This window comes from Barbus barbus (assembly GCF_936440315.1).
Source record: "Barbus barbus genome assembly, chromosome: 22".
Lineage (NCBI taxonomy): Eukaryota > Metazoa > Chordata > Actinopteri > Cypriniformes > Cyprinidae > Barbus > Barbus barbus.
In genome coordinates, this window is record NC_136750.1 from 24,275,191 (window position 1) to 24,293,463 (window position 18,273).

Below are 18,273 nucleotides of genomic sequence, written 5' to 3' on the forward strand. Positions count from 1 at the left end.
ACCAGAGAAAACTGAGTGGAATATTTCAAAAAGGATATGGCAGAATCTTTTTTTTTTTTATGTATGACTTTTGGTTTTTCAAACCCTTGTGCTTACATCTGGACCAGGTCTTACTACCAATACCAAGATTGACCAATAAGCCAAAAAATTCCAACTGCATTAAATATTAAATCAAAAGCGAGAAAAAGGCAACAGATCCAACAGTAAGTAAATTGAGACCGGAAAAATAAACACTGGAGCACAATTTGGAACACAAGCAGACTTCATGAGCAATTTGTTGGAGTCTTAAGAGTTATTCAATACATACTGTACCACATGTACGTACTATGGTTTCATTGTGACATCAATCCTTGCGAGGCCTGTGATGGTTAACGAGAATCAGCCCTTTGCATCTCCAGTCACTGCAAACAATTTAATACCCTTGGCCAAATGTAGACACATATTTTCCACATTTTTCAGAGAGGCCAATATAATAAACGTAGCGTCATTGACTGCTGGTCAGTGAGTACAGCTTGACGTCACAACAAAAGGCAGCGCCGCATTTATCTCGGTCTCATAGCTGGCTTTCACAGACTTTATAAAATAAACAAGATATGGCCTCATAAAGGTGCCAATCCATCATACTGCAGCGCTGATATTAAACACTCCAGCATGAAAATGATTTCAGAGTATTTATGGAGTGTTTGAATATTTTACATGTTAAGTAAAAGAAGTGAGCAGTTCCTGGTAGAGCAGCTGCAAAGCTCAGTACGCCTTCCTTTTAGTGTTGATTTTGGATCGTGGATACCCTCAAGCAATTTTATGACTTCCTCCAAACACGAAACTCATTCGGTACAGACGGCAAACAATCACGCAAATGATTATTTTAAGGCCTTCGTCAATCACCATTAAAGGGATAGTTCACCCAAAAATGAACATTCTGTAATCTTTTTTTTTTCCATGTCGTTCCAAACCTTTATGACTTTCCTCCTCCTGCAGAAAACAAACGGAAATGTTAGGCAGGATGTTAACACTGCTTTAAAAAGGAAGGAAGTCAGAGAAATGACAGAAATCATGTCTTGTAGCAATCATTTCTATTCACTTTATATGTATGGAAAATAACAGAAAGAAAATCTAATTTTGTATTCCACAGGTTTGGAACAATGTAAGTAAATCATGACAGAATTTTAATTTTCATTACCCATACATAATGTACATAACCATTACAAGATGTTATGCACATTTGGAAAACACTCATATTAAAGATTAATGTTGGAAAGCTTTCCCTAATGATTATTTGTGAACCATTTTGTCAGTCCATAACACCATTTATTGTAACTTACAGCGAAATACTCCTCTTCCCAGCTGACTCACTACAGAATGACTGTGAGACAGTGAGTATGTGTTCTGCATTAATGTCCAGCTGCTTTATACAATATAGATTTTTTGTCCTGGTTTTGGTCATCTCTGGTTTAGACAAAGAACACATTATTACTCACAGGGGAAATGTCTGTAACAGGCCACTTCCCATGTAATCATGTTATGTAGCACAGATGTATAGAGCAAGTCCCGAATGACATAACCTTTACCGTAAGACCGTACAGGCACACAGATCTGAATCTGTGACATAACACAGGAAAGAGCCACGTGCCACCAAAAGAAAAAATATATGGATAGTTTTTTTTTTTTTTTTTTTTACTGAATGAATATTGAATACTAATATTTTTAGAAATGTACTTTTTGGTGTGAAAGAATTATATATTTTTTATTTTGTGTATTTTTTAATTCAAATTTAATTTAAATTTTTTTAAAATGATTTTTCTTACTAAATGAATAAATACAGACCAAAAAAAAAGACAAATAAAATAAAATAAAATACATGAGAGATATTTAAAAGCTTTCGTATGCACTTTTGTTTTGCAACACACTTAAAGCAAACTATGTCTGTAAGACATATCAATCCATCACCAATTAAAGTCTTGGACAACATCAAGTTAACAGCCTGTGTCTCTCGGTTCCTGTGACATCTGTTTAAGTTTACTGACCGAAGGCATTATGGGCGCATTAACGATCGTGAAAGATTAATATTACAACAATAGAGCTCCAACAATAGCTTGAACACATATAATATGAGTGCAGTTAGAAATTAACATAAATATTTAAATGAAGAAAAATGGTTTACATGATAAATATTGATAAGATCTGGAGGTGTTTTGATTTCGTGCATACATTACAGCTGGCTATGTCAGGTGGAACATGCACGTCCCAGCGGAGTGAACTGTAGGCTGAAAGGAAGAGGTCGTAAAGGGACCGTCCCACAGGGGTCTTGAAGCAGCAGGCTACAGAGGCCAAGCGGAACGGTCTGACTGAAGAGAAACACAGAACTACTTTGAGGCAGGTCTAAACTGCATTGGTATGAAGGTCACAAATGCCCACATACTGTATATCTCTAAAATGAGAATAAGTTAGAAGAAAATACTACAGTAATTAGAGCTTTCTGAAAGTAGCAATTTAAAATGTTCTTGAATGCTGAAAAATGCTGAAAAACATTAAGCATCAACTATGAAAACAGAAATGAGGATTGATTGATTGTTTTTTTTCCACATACAAATGTAAAATAAATAATTGTAATAATATAAATATCAATATAAGCATATTACATATGTGCAATTACTAGAGTAAGTATATTATTTACACTATATACAGTGCCCTCCATAAGTATTGGAACAGTAAAGACAAAATTGCTCTGTTGGCTGTGGAGTCAAGACATTTACAAATATGATTAAAAGATGAATATGAGACAAAACTACAGAATGTCACATTTTATTATTGGGTGATTCAACACATAGATGTTTTACCAAATAAAAAGAACAGAGTTCATCCCACTCATTGATGTGAGCATAAGTATTGGAACAGTTGAACATAAGGCAGATATAAAAGATTAAAAGCTATTATTTAGTTGCAGATCCCTTGCGCACAATCACAGCAGTGAGTCTGTGACCCATAGACATCACCAGACTCTTGGACTCATCCTTTGAAATGCTTTTCCCAGCCTTTAATGCAGCCAATCCCAATTGTTGCTTGTTTTGGTGAGTTTCTGCCTTTACTCTCCTCTTCAGCTGGTGAAATTCATGTTCAATCTGATTTAAATCTGGAGACTGACTTGGGCAATCTAAGACTTTCCATTTCTTTGCCCTTATAAATTCCTTGACCGAACTGGCAGGGTGTTTTGGGTCATTGTCCTGATGCAATATGAAGCACATCCCAATGAATCTGGTGGCATTTTCTTGAATATTGGTAGGCAAGATTGTTTTGTACCCTTCCAAATTCATTCTGCTACTGTTATCATGCATTTAAGTCATCAGTAAAGTTGAGAGGGCCTGTTCCAGAGGCAGCCATGCATGCCCATGCCATGACACCACCTCCACCATGCTTTACAGATGAGGCTGTATGCTTGGGATCATTTGCAGTTCCCTTTTTTTCTCCACATTGTTACTTTCCCATCACTTAGATAAAGGTTCATCTTTGTCTCATCGGTCCATAAACACAGTTCCAAAACTCTTCTGGCTCACCTTTGTGCTTTTTTGCAAACTCTAATCTTGCCTTTCTATTTTTGGTGCTGGTCAGAGGTTTTCATCTTGCTGTGTAGCATCTGTAATTCTGTGTCAAAGTCTCCTGAGGACAGTAGATTGTCAGAGCATCACCCCAGCTTTCTGGAAGTTGTTGGTGATTTTACAGACACGTCTTTTAGGATTCATTTTCACAGCTTTTATGATTTGTCTGTCATCAACTACTGTTGTTTTCTCAGCTGATCAGGTCGTTGTTGGTTGCTGGGGTCGCTGGTGGTTTCCAAACTCTTGATTTCTCCATGCCCTTTGTTTTTGCTATAGCTCTAACTGACTTCCTCTTTTCTTTTAGCATCCAAATTGCTTGCTTTTCTCTCAAAGTCATCTCCCTCGTCTTCATCCTGGTTTGTGTGTGTCATCATCGAATGCAAGATTCAGAATACAGAAGTAATGGATTTAACTGATACGACACATTCCCTGCTTTTAATATCTGAACAATTACTGCAACAGGACACAGCTGATCACTTAGAAAGACCTGTGAGGCAAGTGTTCCAATACTTATGCTCACATTAGATAGAGGGATGAAACTCTAAAAGTGCTGTTCTTTTTACTTTTATTTGGTAAAACATCTTTGTGTTAAATCACCCAATAATAAAATGTGACATTCTGTAGTTTTGTCTCATATTCATCTTTTAATCATATTTGTAAATGTCTTGACTCCACAGCCAACAGAGCAATTTTGTCTTTACTGTTCCAATACCTTTGGAGGGCACTGTATGTGTGTGTATATATATATATATATATATATATATATATATATATATAGGTGTATACATAATGTACTTACTCTAGTATTGCACATATGTAATTAAAATATTTACCAATATAAATAAAATAAATACATTTGACTGAAAAAAGAGACTAAAATGATATACAAAATAAAATGTAAATAAAGTCTGTAAGTTAGGCATAAAGTGCTCATATATTAAAGCTTCACTTAAACTTTGTTTTGTAGATAATTGCAGTTTAAGTACGCTTTTTTATTTTGTTGTTGCAAACAACAGTGTTGAATTCATTGTAATATATGCACATAATTGCATAGACAATTGTAATGGGGCGTCTTATATTTATTCAACAAACACTAGTTGTCTTCACACAGAAAAGACATTGTGATGATTCTCATGGACAGCTGAACATGTTTCATGAAAACGTCAACGACGACTTTCATGCAGCATTTCATTGGTACAAAAAGCCAAGCTGTAAGCTCAAAGCTGTTTTTTCTGCCTTGCAAGCTCTGCTATTTCCTTTTGGTTACACTTGAAAGTCCTCACATACTTCACTACATCTGTAGTACAGAGGCAGTTCCTGTCCTTAATTACTGAACTACACCAGTATGAGAGCGACGATCACACAGCATATAGCCATAATTACATCCTTGGAGTCAAAGAATTCATACGAGGAAAAAGGCTTTCAAAATGTCTTCACATCTAATGACACTTCTCTCCTGAATGTTTCTCTTCATAGATATGGGATTTTCAAAGGGGCCAGGAGAGCTTTGGGGTGATGCACTAAATCATCTAGTACTGAAGGACTGTGAATTCAAACGGATGAAAGTATGACAGACATTCATGCATTTCAACAGGTATAAATCTCTGCAAATAAGTGCGGTGATGTGGACGCATCTGTCATTTTAGTGCACATACGAGCGAATGACTGAACTCCACATGACCCTGTCAGCCAATCTCACCAAAAGCCTGTAAATAAAAGCCTGTTTCTTGCACACAAACATCTAAATATATAAAAACTTGATTCTATACAAATTAGCGGGGGTCTTAAGCCCAGTGGGGGTGAGACGGCGCGAGCGAGATGGATTGTGGAGGCTGAAGATGTGTCAGTGAGGTCATGCGGGAGTGTGAATGCTTGCACACAGGATTCTCGCTGGATTTATGAGGCGGCTGCAGGTTTGGGACTGCACAGGCTCTCAAGAACCAGCAGGGTTTTTTAGCACTTGCAGATTTGGAGCCAAAACACATAGACCTTGGGATTTGTGTAGGTTTAAATCTGTGTGTGTGTGTGTTCAGAAGATACTATGCATGTACAAAATACTGTATTTCAAAATGAAATCAAAATTGTGTTCCTGCTAAGCTTATTATCATTAAACTAAGATAAAATCTAAATACAGTATCAAATTAAACACTTTAAAAGAGAGAAAAATTATAACTGGAAATAAATAAAAATGCACTAAAACTAAGATAGATAGATATATAGATAGTTTTAATTCACATTTTTAACACACTGATCTTTTAAGTACATAATTACATAAATCATCACAATTATGTACATAATAACCGTCTTCATAAAATTTTATAAAAATAAACGATTTCCACTGAAATTTTCTTTTTCCATTCATGTCAAAAAAGCATGAACTACTGGATAATGTTACCCGATTTTTTTGGCTACTTGCACATTGTTTTCGCAAACCTACATTCAGGTATAGTATGGAATGCAAACTTTTTATGATTCCCAATTCATTTACTTATATAATTTAGTCCCTGAGGATAAAATCAAGTTCTACACCTTTTTGTCTCACTGAATATCCCATTTCACTCTAAAATAAGCCACATTACTCAAGCAAAAACCTTCCAAAACACTGTTTCATGTTGACTTTTCTACTTGGGAAAAATCTTCCAGTTCTCACAACAAGACACCATATTTGAGAAAGAAGGAATGTGTTTGCCTCATTGTATCTGAAGTGTACTGATGCACAATGCTGGACTAAATGTGGCAGAGTTTAACCAAGCAAAAATGTCCTCAGGCTGTGTGGAGAAAAAAAAACAAAAAAACAGAAAAGAGAATTTAAGAACACAAACACATAGAAAAACTCTTATTCACACTACCTGGCCATCAGAGAAACAACAATTGTCACTTCTAGTCTGCCTAGTATCTGGCACCGTGTAAAACACAGCGGACTTAACCGCATCCATGTGTGCACGCTGAAGACATTGTCTACGCAGAGACATGTCACCATAAAAGAATGGACTCTAAACACTATCACACAGTAAAAAAAAAAAAAAAAAAATTCTCTGCTCACAATGTTCACCTTCCTGAAATGGCATTAACTTCTCTAGAGCTTATAAGCAGGAGAAAAGAACGAGACACAAAGACAGAAAACCAACTAGAAAGGCAGAACAAAATCTGATAACACCAAACCCTTAGAGAACGACCACCAGTCATAGATGGAGAGAGATTTTAGTGCTTGGCTCTATCTCCATCATCTCCCACATAAACAAGAAATGTCCATCTTTATAATACGGCCTCCGTTTTCAATGTCAGGCCTTCTGCAGCCCAATGTGGAATATAGCTTTTGTCTTTTTTTTGTCTATAATCCAGTTTGTCTTGAAATAAGTAGTTTAACACTGCTCGGTAGGAGGGATGGAGGCTTTCTCCATTCCTCCCATTGTCAGTTCCTCTCCATCAGTTTGAAATGATACTACTAGAAACAGGCATATGAGGATAACATCCGTGGAGATGAAGCACACAACAGACCAATTCAAAAGAAAAGTGAAAGAAAGAAAACCATTTTTGGCAGCAATCTTTTCCAGGACAGTTGGGATAGAAATAAGCTTGCCAAAAAATTAAATCAGCTCTGAATTCTGTCTCAAAAATGCATTTTTTTTCTATTTTATGAGATTTATTAAATGAGAAAGGTAAAAAAAAAGTAATTGTTACTTTTCTCAAACTATGTATGTTTTGTGCTCCAAAAAAGTTTGATAATTAGTCGATTTTTTTTTATGTTACCACTACTTTCATTGCTGCTATTGAATTTATATAATTAAAAACTCATATATCATTTAAAACATTTAAATATACAAATAAATAAACAGCATAAGCGATAGCTGTTTTTGTATAAAAAAATATACCCTGTTTTGTATATCACAAAATAGAAAAAAATAATAACAAAATAATAAAATTAAATGAAAACAAAAAATATATATATATACCTAGAGTGTCTCAACTATGATGCATGATTAATTTTCTGTTTGCATTTCTACTATTTTAAACAGATTTAATAATCAAGCGTAGAGGAATATGCCTTGATGAAGCACTTAAATTATGCAAAAAACACAAATATGCCTGGAGGTTTTAATATGCTGCTATATGAAGGAGAACACAATAATAACAAAACACCATAATTACAAAAACTAAATTCATTAGAACACTCTTATCTACTCCATCTACAGGTATGCTACAACCTAAATCAAAATCCTGCAATACCTAGCCACTCAAACAAATAATAAGCACATGACTGGAAAACATCTAAGCCATTCTGACAGAGCAAACACCCTGTGAGATTTGCGATTCAGCTTCAACGAGCTGAATATTTGCTCTGAAGCTGCTTTGAGCACAGTTATTAACGGATTAAGAAAAAAAGCAGCCCAATAGCCAAGATGCCATATGTGGATTTAGCTTTTAAAATTCACTTAAACCAACAAGCCGCTCTCATATTATGTGCAGATTGCCCTTCTACCAGTACATTTTAAGCTTTCCTCAAAGTTTCAGAGTAAGGACTTTTCTCTGAAGTCTGTCAGTGTTTCCAGCTCCTGAATGCTAACGCGTGCCTCATCACTCTCGGATTTAACCTGCATGACTGATATAAGAGGGAGGTGTTAAATATTTGACTTTCCTTCATGAGTAAATTGGCTGTAACCATGAGGGATTTGGGGAGAGCAGAGTCGACGGATAAAAGCCATCCGAGTCTGCACCTAGTAATCCTCTGCTCTTAATGAGACTTTTCAAACGAATCTGCAACTTTGTGCCTGAAGACAAGTGTAGAGCTACAGGAGATGATTTACTGAGCCTCAGACGACAAACCTCCAAGCACTGCCATTAAAGTTTCATGGAGCCAATGTCTGACCTTACAACAATTTCTACATTCAAATTTTCTATGCATTTATAATCTTAAAGGGGTCGCATGATACGATATCAAGTTCTCCTTTCTCTTTGGAGTTTTACAAGCTGTTCGTGCATAGATAAGATCCCTAAAGTCTCAAACCCAAAGAGATATTCTTTATAAAAGTTAAGACTCTGCCAAGCCCCCCTAAAACGGCTCATTCAAACACACCCCTACATGTCTACGTCATGGTGTGGGAAGATTTGCATAACACCGCCCAAAAGTATACGCAATGAAAGAAGGCGTAACTTTTATTCTTGCTGTAGTATTGTTGCTGCCGCCGACGCGGTGTGTTTCGTTGTGAAAGCGAAAGTACTTTGTTTGGCCCTCCAAATAGAAGTACACAACTAGAAATCAGTGGTTAAGTTATATTTACAACACTGTTCTAGAACAGTACAATGCAAATATTGGAGTGTGCGCAGCGCATTTTTCGGAGGACTATTTCCTGATCCTGGGAGAGCGTAGCCTACAATGTGAACACTATGAATGGCTGTGATGTGAACACTATAAAGTGGCAATTCCAACGTTGCAAGGACAGTTTCGATATTTAAAGAATTTGCTACTGACTATTCAAATGTGAGTTCTGAGCAGTGCAGGTGTTATGGTGTTATGTTTACACGGTGCAGTGCGACGTCATTATAGCCATATAAAATCAGAAATTATGTCCTCACTGAATGTAACAAATGCCTCGTTTATAATGGGCTTTATTGTTTTTGTCTTGTCGTGCCGGGACACGGCATCACAACATGGTAAGTGGCGTAACATTTTCGTCACATGCTTGAGGTATTCGGCCAATCACAACGCACTCGATAGCTGGCCAATCAGAGCACACCTCGCTTATCAGAACGATGAGCTTTGTAAAAATCGGCGCGTTTCAGAAAGGTGGAGCATAGAGGAGAACCAATAATGTACAGTATGTGGAAAATAATGTGTTTTTTGAACCTCGAACCGCGTAAACACATTGCATTACACCAAATACACAACATAATGTTCTTTTTAGCAACATCTTATGACCCCTTTAAGGTAAAACATCTGGAAAATGATCTTAAAATATACAAAGAATATAGAAAGAAAATGACTGGGATCAAGACACAAACATGCAGTTTCTGCCTGAGAGCTACTGTAAGTCTGGAAGATGTGACCTGACCATTAAACAGCAGTGAAAAAAATGTTTAATTTTAATTGACCAAATCAGATCAGTTTTGGAACAAATTAGCAAATGATATTTAGAATAAAAAAGGAAAACAATTAGAAACTCATAGTGCAACATACTGGATATACACTAATCACTAGGCCACAGCTCTGACTTCCAGTTTTTAACAGTTTTGTGACAGGCCATCAGCAATTTGGCAAAGAAAGGCAGCAGCAAAGATAAACAGGAATTACGCTCTGATAACATTTACTGGAGAGACATTTATTGAAGCAGAAGCTGAGATAAGATAAATAAAATAAATATGAGGGACCAACATTTCACACAACACACAAAGACAGAAACTGAGAGAAAGCAAGCAAGAATGCAAGATGCTATCCAATGTGCCACTGAAATCAGACAACCAATAATTATTTAAATGTTATGATAACATTTAACCATAATCATGTTAAATATGATTATGGTGGGAAAACAGCCTTGAAATGGTCTTTAAGCACAAAAAGAAGGCGATATGATGCCAGAGCATCATGATGTCTCATTCTCCATGAGCCACAACTATGGAATCAGCAGAGGAACCCACACTCCAGAATTTTCTTAGCCTGAAATTTGACAAATTAGACTTTTATAAGACCTGTAAAACTGTATTACTTTATACTGCTGCTCTACTTATAGAAATTAAACCACAGTTCCTAAGTCAGCAAGCTCTTAACTAAATTACTGCAAATAAATGACCGCTACTACACCACAAACGCCCTACTTACAACATTTAAAATGATTTACAACTTAACATTTTTCCAGTATCAGTTTGATTAAACTGATTGACACTTAACAAAACCCCATAAATTCCTTTACAAACCCTTAATACCCCTAAACATTAATCAATAAAAAAGTTTGTATATATATATATATATATATATATATATATATATATATATATATATATATATATAAAATGAAATAAAATAGTAATGTTTGGCCTTGGATTGGTGAGACGTTTGAAGATTTCCATACTTGAAGATGTGCCAGTGTTCCAGATGGCCGTAGTCCTACAGTAATCATTCCAGCTCAATCGGGAATGTGCTCAGATAAGCTGGTACTACTGATACGCCAAGTGTAACAAACTTCATATTCAAATGGAAAACAGATATCTAAATTCTCAAGGTGAATGTTTGGGTTCATTTTTGCCCTGCCTTGAATGGCTAAGCAGAAAAGAAATGCAGTACTTGCAGAAGAATGAGAAAATAATAATGGATGATTAGAATATGAAGATTTATCATAAGAAAGTAATAATCTTTGAATTGCAGGTATAGAGTCACGCAGAGCTCGCCTTCAAGCCGATGCGAATATAAAACTTTATATTTAACAAATAAAGAGACATTTATTACCTAGCAAGGCTATAACTGTGGAAAGCACAAAGGGGATCAGAAAGTTGACGATGAAATTATTTCGGCCTTGGGTTTTCTTGCTCTAAACTGTTCTTGGTATTTCAGCCAGGTCAGCAGTCCGATTTGATCATAGACAGAAGACTGACATTTGAAGGATTTCTAGGCCTATGTGCCAATGTATTCGAGCTTTCCAGGGTAGCCAAAAGAAATGCTTTGCAGCTATGCATCACCATTTCCCAAAAATATAAAGCTTAACCACAAAAGAGGAAAATCTGAAACGTAAATAAAGTGATGAGATTGAGAAACCTCAATCCATTCAAACTCCCTGTGAAAAATGTATTGAGTGCAGCCACAGAGAGACCTCCTAGCATAAACCCCTGCTTCCTAAATCGCTGCTGTTTATTTAGCCTGAATGGTTCGGCGAGCCTGTGTGTGTGTGTCCACAATCCTCCACGCCAGCTACAAGATACTGATTCATCCCTTTCAGAAGTCACTAAGGTCAAGGAGAACTTTCTGCAAAAAACATAGTAAATTAATGGACCACCGTGACCCCAGTCCTCTCTGAAAATGACAACTATAGCATATTAAGCCACATAATAAGACTGGACAAGTTTCCAAAATGGCATTTGAGTTAAACTTATTAACACAAGACATCTGTGATTTCATGTACTCATATCGTTAATGTAGTCATAATTTTTTTTTAAAGTGATGGTTCATCCAAAAAATACAATTGTGTAGCATTTTCTTTCTTTTGTAGAACAAAAGAGGGCATTTTATTTGATTTTTTTCTGTTATTGGGAGCCAATGTTGTTTTGGACCCCTTTGACTTTCAATAAATCTTCATATTCCACAGAAGAAAGAAAATCATACAAGTGTGGAATTAAATAAGTGTGAGTAAAAGAAATGAAAAAGTAAACTTTTTGAGAGAACTATCCTTTTAATGTGGGATTTATGAAAGGTCATTAACCCTGAATAGAAGCATAAATGTGATTTTATATATATATATATATAATTAAAACATTACATATTTAATTAAAAGTAGTAATTAATTAAGGTGAGGAACAACGGAGGTCAAAATTAATGGGAAGTGTAAAAAATACACAAAGCAATCACACACCTTCCTTTCTGGATTAAATTAGATTTCTCAGAGGTACAGAGTTGGATGAAAAAAAAAAAATTTTGTGAGAAAAATACATGTGAAACACCAATTTAACTCACCTTATCTCCTCAGGTAAAACTACTTTCAGGCTTTTTGCAGCTTTTGCAGCTTCACAACTTGGCACTTTCAGCAAGGCAGAGTTTGGATGGACTGTGGTGGGGAGTGAGACCTCCTGTGCACCGTCAGCAGAGCTCTCCGAAACTAATAATGTGAAATGAACATGGACTTGTGATTCTGCTGTGCAGGTTAGAATGTCTTCCAGCCTTGTCGCTGCATCAACGTATAGCAAATCCACGGCTGTTTACACTGGCTGCGCTTGACCAAAGAAAACATGCTGGATGTGATTGAGTGCCATATGACAAGCTTTTTTTTTGGTGGTGTTTTCCTGTATTCTTGGCTTCCTCTCTGAGCATCTTAGCTTGTTACAGCCTCTGCAGATTTCATCTAAACTACTAACAAATAATACAAGAGCGCTTTAGACTGAGGTTTGGGTGAACTATTCTGTATGTGTTCAAGCGTACTTCTAAGAAATGATATTTCTCACATTGTTCTCATTTTGTCATGTGTGCTACATTGCTGCAGAATTACAGCTAAATCAGAACGACAGCTCTACAGTACAAAAACATCACAGCGCTGAAATACTGCTGAAGTGGCAACCAACTCTGACATTACAGAAAAATGGAGTCGTTCCACTCTAAACAATATTAGCATTCATGTCATGAGTAGATGCTTCATGGTTCTGCTGCAGCACTTTAATAACTCCAATGTGCTACAACAAAGACATGTGAAATGGACCAAGATTGCTCACAACATACAGAATATTGCACAGTAAAAAAAGAACTACTATGGAAAGTTACGATGATGAGTGATCTCAACAAATTTCTTAATTTTTCCTCAGTAACATTTGACTAAATGTTGTTTATGGATTGGATCAAGTCAGAAGCGGATCTTCGTAACCAAATTTGTAAACAAAAATCAAGCTAAATGAAAGATTCTGCTTGGCAGATGCACAAGCTTCCTCTTTATTACATATGGTTTTATGAAGTGGCACAAAAGCGAGCGATTGGGACATGTCCATATTGTAAACGGTGGCTATAAGGAGGACACAAAACTCAAAAGACTATAATAATGCTGTGAGAACTATAGAAGGGCTGGAAAACAGCTGTAGAGAATACAGCCTCTTCTTGTGCACATTAGCATAAACAACAAAATATACACACGTGAAATGAAAGAGAGTAGGTTTACCCCGCAGACGTCCCTGTGATCATTAATCACACTGCTTAAACTGCCTCTTTGTTATGATAATGAACACAAATTCATATTTCTCCCCTCCCTCTTGGTTTTATAGAAATGAGTGCGTAGTGGAGCCTTAAGTACCAAAAGGCCTTAATCTGAGCCTTTAGCAATCATTCAATGAAACCTTTTAGTTTACACACTCAAAGTTCACTTAGGTTAAATCATAGGTGGTCTCTTTAAATTACAGAGAGCTGATTGCCGCTGCAGTGATGAAGGTCTTTGCATAAAGGGGACATCAAATTTAAAAGCAGTATTTATTTTGCTCCTTTGAAATGAAATAGTTTACAATTATTATGCAGCTATACATAGTCTTTCAGAAGTCAAAACTTCCTTTCCACCCAGATGCGTTTATGGAAATTAAAAAGGTAATTAAGAATTCATTACAGTTGGTGTCTATAATAACTCGAATAAACAATTTGTACGGTGCAGTATAAGCGCTAATTTAATTCCAGTCAAAAGTTTGGAAAAATTGAGATTTTTTAAATCTCTAAAGCTCACCAATGCTGCACTTATTTAATCAAAAGTATAGTAAAAATGTTAATACCATGAAATATAATTATACACTTTAAAATAACATTTTTTTAATATAATACATTTTAATATATTTTAAAATGTAATTTATTCCTGTGATGCAAAGCTGAATTTTCAGCATAATTACTCCAGTCAGTGTCATGTGATCCTTCAGAAATCATTCTAATATGCTGATTTGTTGGTCAAATATTATCTCTCTCTCTCTCTCTCTCAAGGTAAGGTGGGAAATAGTTATGTACAACATCATTGTTTTTCTTGTGCATGAACCTTGACTAACATTATAAGTGGATTATAGGGGAAAAAATTAAAAGCTACAAGCATGCTGCCCCTTTACGAGTAAACAAAATTCCTAAAAGCAGTTTTAAGCCAGAAAAAAAAGCAAACTAAATTGCAACCCCTGAACATGTTTCCCTGGAATGCAGCCAAATGGATGCACGGTTCAACGATCATGCCATTTAGCTAAAGCAAGAAATGTAAAATGGCAGCACCGCCTCAGGAGGACTGTGCATCTTCAGGAAGATGCTGCGTGTGAGAAGTGCCCTTTAAAACACCACCTCAAGGACCATCAGTATTTGCAGAGCAACGCAGCGCACGATCAATAAAAACAGAAACATTTCACAGCACACATCACATCAGCATGGCCTTGATTCAACGTGCAGATTTTTAGATGAAGGTCACAAATCTAATTCCGACCTCCAGATGCTCTGCTCACTGAACGGAGTAATTACATGAGTGGGCGAGTCGGCTGTGCATAATGCTAATTGATAATTATGTGAGTGAGAAATTATGTGAAGGAACAAAAAAAATTAGCTAATCTGCAAGTAATTTATTTGCAGCCGCTAGATTAATAAAATACTCCTCTGGTAGGAGATAAATAGCTTTTTTCTATAGTAGTTTATCACATTTTTTTCATAAAGACATAAATTCTGTGCATGCATTACAGATTTTCTGTGATTTTGTGTTTTAGAGTACAAAAACCTAAAAAAATTTGAGTCAGATATTACAAAAAATTGATGTTTTTCCCCTCCCTGTCATAACAAAGCCAATGCTATAATATGTGTTTATTGCAACACTGAATAAGTTAATTCAAAGGTGAAGCAAGCATGTCAGCTATCAAGGTCAGCCAAAACCAATCAACCCCACATGATCATCTCCATCATACTAGATCTCCAAATTATCAACGGATCATCTACACTGCTGTGTGGTTGTGTGGGAAGAGCGAGTCTCGTGTTTCCAGATGCATTAACTCGAGTCTGAGGGTAGACAGCAGAGGAGAGAGCCGCTCAGACACAGTAACCACAGAGCACTATATATAGAGGAGCTGTGACAGATCACTGGATCTGAGCGCTCTTACATACAACTCTGGGAAAAACAAACAATGAAGCCTTGCAACGTTTCTCATGCATCTCTCCGCAAACTAAACAGCAGCTGAAAATGCATAAATTAAAGCCGACAAGGAAAAGGACACATTTTCACAAGAACCAAACAATACTTCTTGTAATAGAAGGACTTTTTCATTAACTGTTCCCATCTGGTGGAATGACCTGCCCAACTCAATCCGAGTAGCTGAATGCTTACCCATCTTCAAGAAACGGCTAAAAACTCATCTGTTCCATCTTTACTTGACCCTCTAACTCTAGCACTCTCTATTCTAATAATAAAATAATAATAATTATCTGTACTGCGTTAGGCAAATAAATAACAAATAACTCTCTCACTGAACATTAACTAATGTTTCTGAAAATATGGATATTAAAACTAAACTGATGTTTCAAATCTTGCACAGATGAGTCCAAACAATGTGGCGATGGCACCAGATGGCACTGGAGAGTAGAGTACCCTCTCTAGTCTCAGACTCCACCCTTTTATGCTGATCTGTTTGCTGTGTGCTAGGGAAATCAAAATGCATTTGGATCTTTTCGCACATTGTCTTCATTTCTGAATTCCCATTTCTTAAATGTCACTGGTGGTGCTGGGTAGTTCTCTCTTTTGAAAGAATGTGTGAAAGAGTTAGGGCAAAGGGTGATATGCCTGAATGCACGGCAGGGTCACCGCTTAAGCTGACCTCAAAGACACAACAGATTCTTTTAACTCATGATATATGCATGCAGAGAGCATAGCATCTTCTTTCATTCAAATTCCAATTTGATGTAAAACAGACCAGAAAATAGGACAAAAACTGACAAAAGAATTTGATCTGCAGCCATTTTGATTGTTGAAGCAGCTATACGGAGCAACATAAATGTGCTCCTGGTGGGCAGGTGCTCCTGTACGGGATGATGCCTACAGAGTACCACCTCATCATACACTGACAGAAGGAATTAGAGCATACGCATGCCATCTGCGTGTGTGTGTGCATACGTGTCCATGTGTACACACAAGGCCATGTCATAAATTCACACCTGTTCCCTTAAACACAGCCACACACACCCAGAGCTGAACTTAACACATGCTTCATTGACATACCAGGGCTTCCTTCCAACTGAACCACCCACACGGTAAACCACTTGACTTATCGAATACCACAATGCTCTTACAGGAAAAAGATGGTAAAAAGATGCCTAATTAAAGCATAATTCTAATTGCCTTTACTTGGTGATGGTGAAGTCAAAATGACCTTAGTGGTTTTAGAATGTTTTTTTTTTGTTTGTTTTTTTTTTAAATAAAAATATGTCTATTTTAATATAAGTAATTAGACTTTAATTTTTATTATTATTATTATTTATGTCATTTAGCAGACGCTTTTATCCAAAGCGATTTACAAATGAGGACAACAGAAGCAATCAATTGTAGTATTACAACAACTAAAAACAGATCCTAAACTAAAAGCTAAAACTTTAGAAATACTACCTATACACTTTTTAAAAATATATTGAATAAAAATGACAAATGCATACAACAAAATTTAAAAACTTAACATTTAAATGAAAAACTAAATAAATAAAGCTAAAAACAATTCAAAATATTAAAGAACAAATGGTATAAGAGTATAATAATGATTCTAACACTAAGCCAAACACCATAAAAACAACAACTATATATATGTACAACCACACATACACACACACACATACACATTTATAAATATATATATATATATATATATATATATATATATATATATATATATATATACACATATATATATATATAATTTCATTTCCATTTAGTTTGTTGAAGTATTAAAATAACTCAAATTAAATAAAATTAAAACTTAATAAAAGACCTATACAGACATAATAAATTCAGACATTATTTAACTAAAATTAAAATAGATACCAAATACAAATCACGACAGTATATTTTATCAGTAATCCTAAAAAATAACACTGTAAAAACACCATGCTAAAAACAACAACTTACTTACATATAGTAAGAAATGGTTATAAAAACTGAAACCCAGGCTCCCTGCCCAGTGGAGTCGCACGGTAGAGTCGACGGTCTTTACACTCTTCGGTCATCACAAGAGGAGGAAATCACACGACAACTACCGCGGTAAACTAAGCTTTTTTATACCCATCTAGCAAAATACTAATTGAATTTAGCTGGACACACTTTCCTTATTTTTCCAGAACAAATGGCCAAGCAAGCGCATACACTGACAAGATACGCGAGACGATTAAAATAAAATTATCGAAGGCAATTAATCTGTGATCATGAACTCAATATTGCGTAGCTTGTCAGTGATCTACGGCTCTGTGTATTAAATGTCGCTCCATTTAAAAGCAGGTGATGGAGATTTACCGCTAATCACAGAACCGGCTTTACTGAGATGCGCATGATCATCGCGTTCGATATTTCGCCCAACCCTACTTAGTATCTCATTTTCAAATTTAAATCTCAATTTTGACAATCATAATTCAGAGACTAAAGCATCAAAATTATGACAAGTCAATTATCAAAATTTTGATGCTTTAATCTCATAATTGACTTAAAATTTTTGACATTTAGTATCTCAGTTTCACCTTTAAATCTCATAATTATGACTATGTATCTCAATTGTGACTCATGGCATATTTGACTTTTTATCTCAGAATATTGACTTAGTGTCTCATATTTAAGCTTATCTCATAATTATAACATAGTATCTCATAATTTTGACTTTGACAATCACCCAATATTTCACATATATTTATGTCATCATTATTTATATACTACACTATATACTTGTCATCAATGTTTTACAACTGCACTATGAAATAGCTGTTTTTCATATTTTTCTATGACTGGATGATTTGACTCCTTACAAATTTTGC

The 18,273-nt window shown here is 35.7% G+C and overlaps 1 protein-coding gene across 1 annotated transcript in view; it reads right to left on the bottom strand.

Annotated features, from left to right (window-relative positions):
- LOC306888107 (protein O-mannosyl-transferase TMTC2-like) overlaps positions 1-18,273 on the bottom strand; it is a 109,780-nt gene that overhangs the window by 30,501 nt on the left and 61,006 nt on the right. The gene's annotated exons all lie outside the window — the stretch shown is intronic.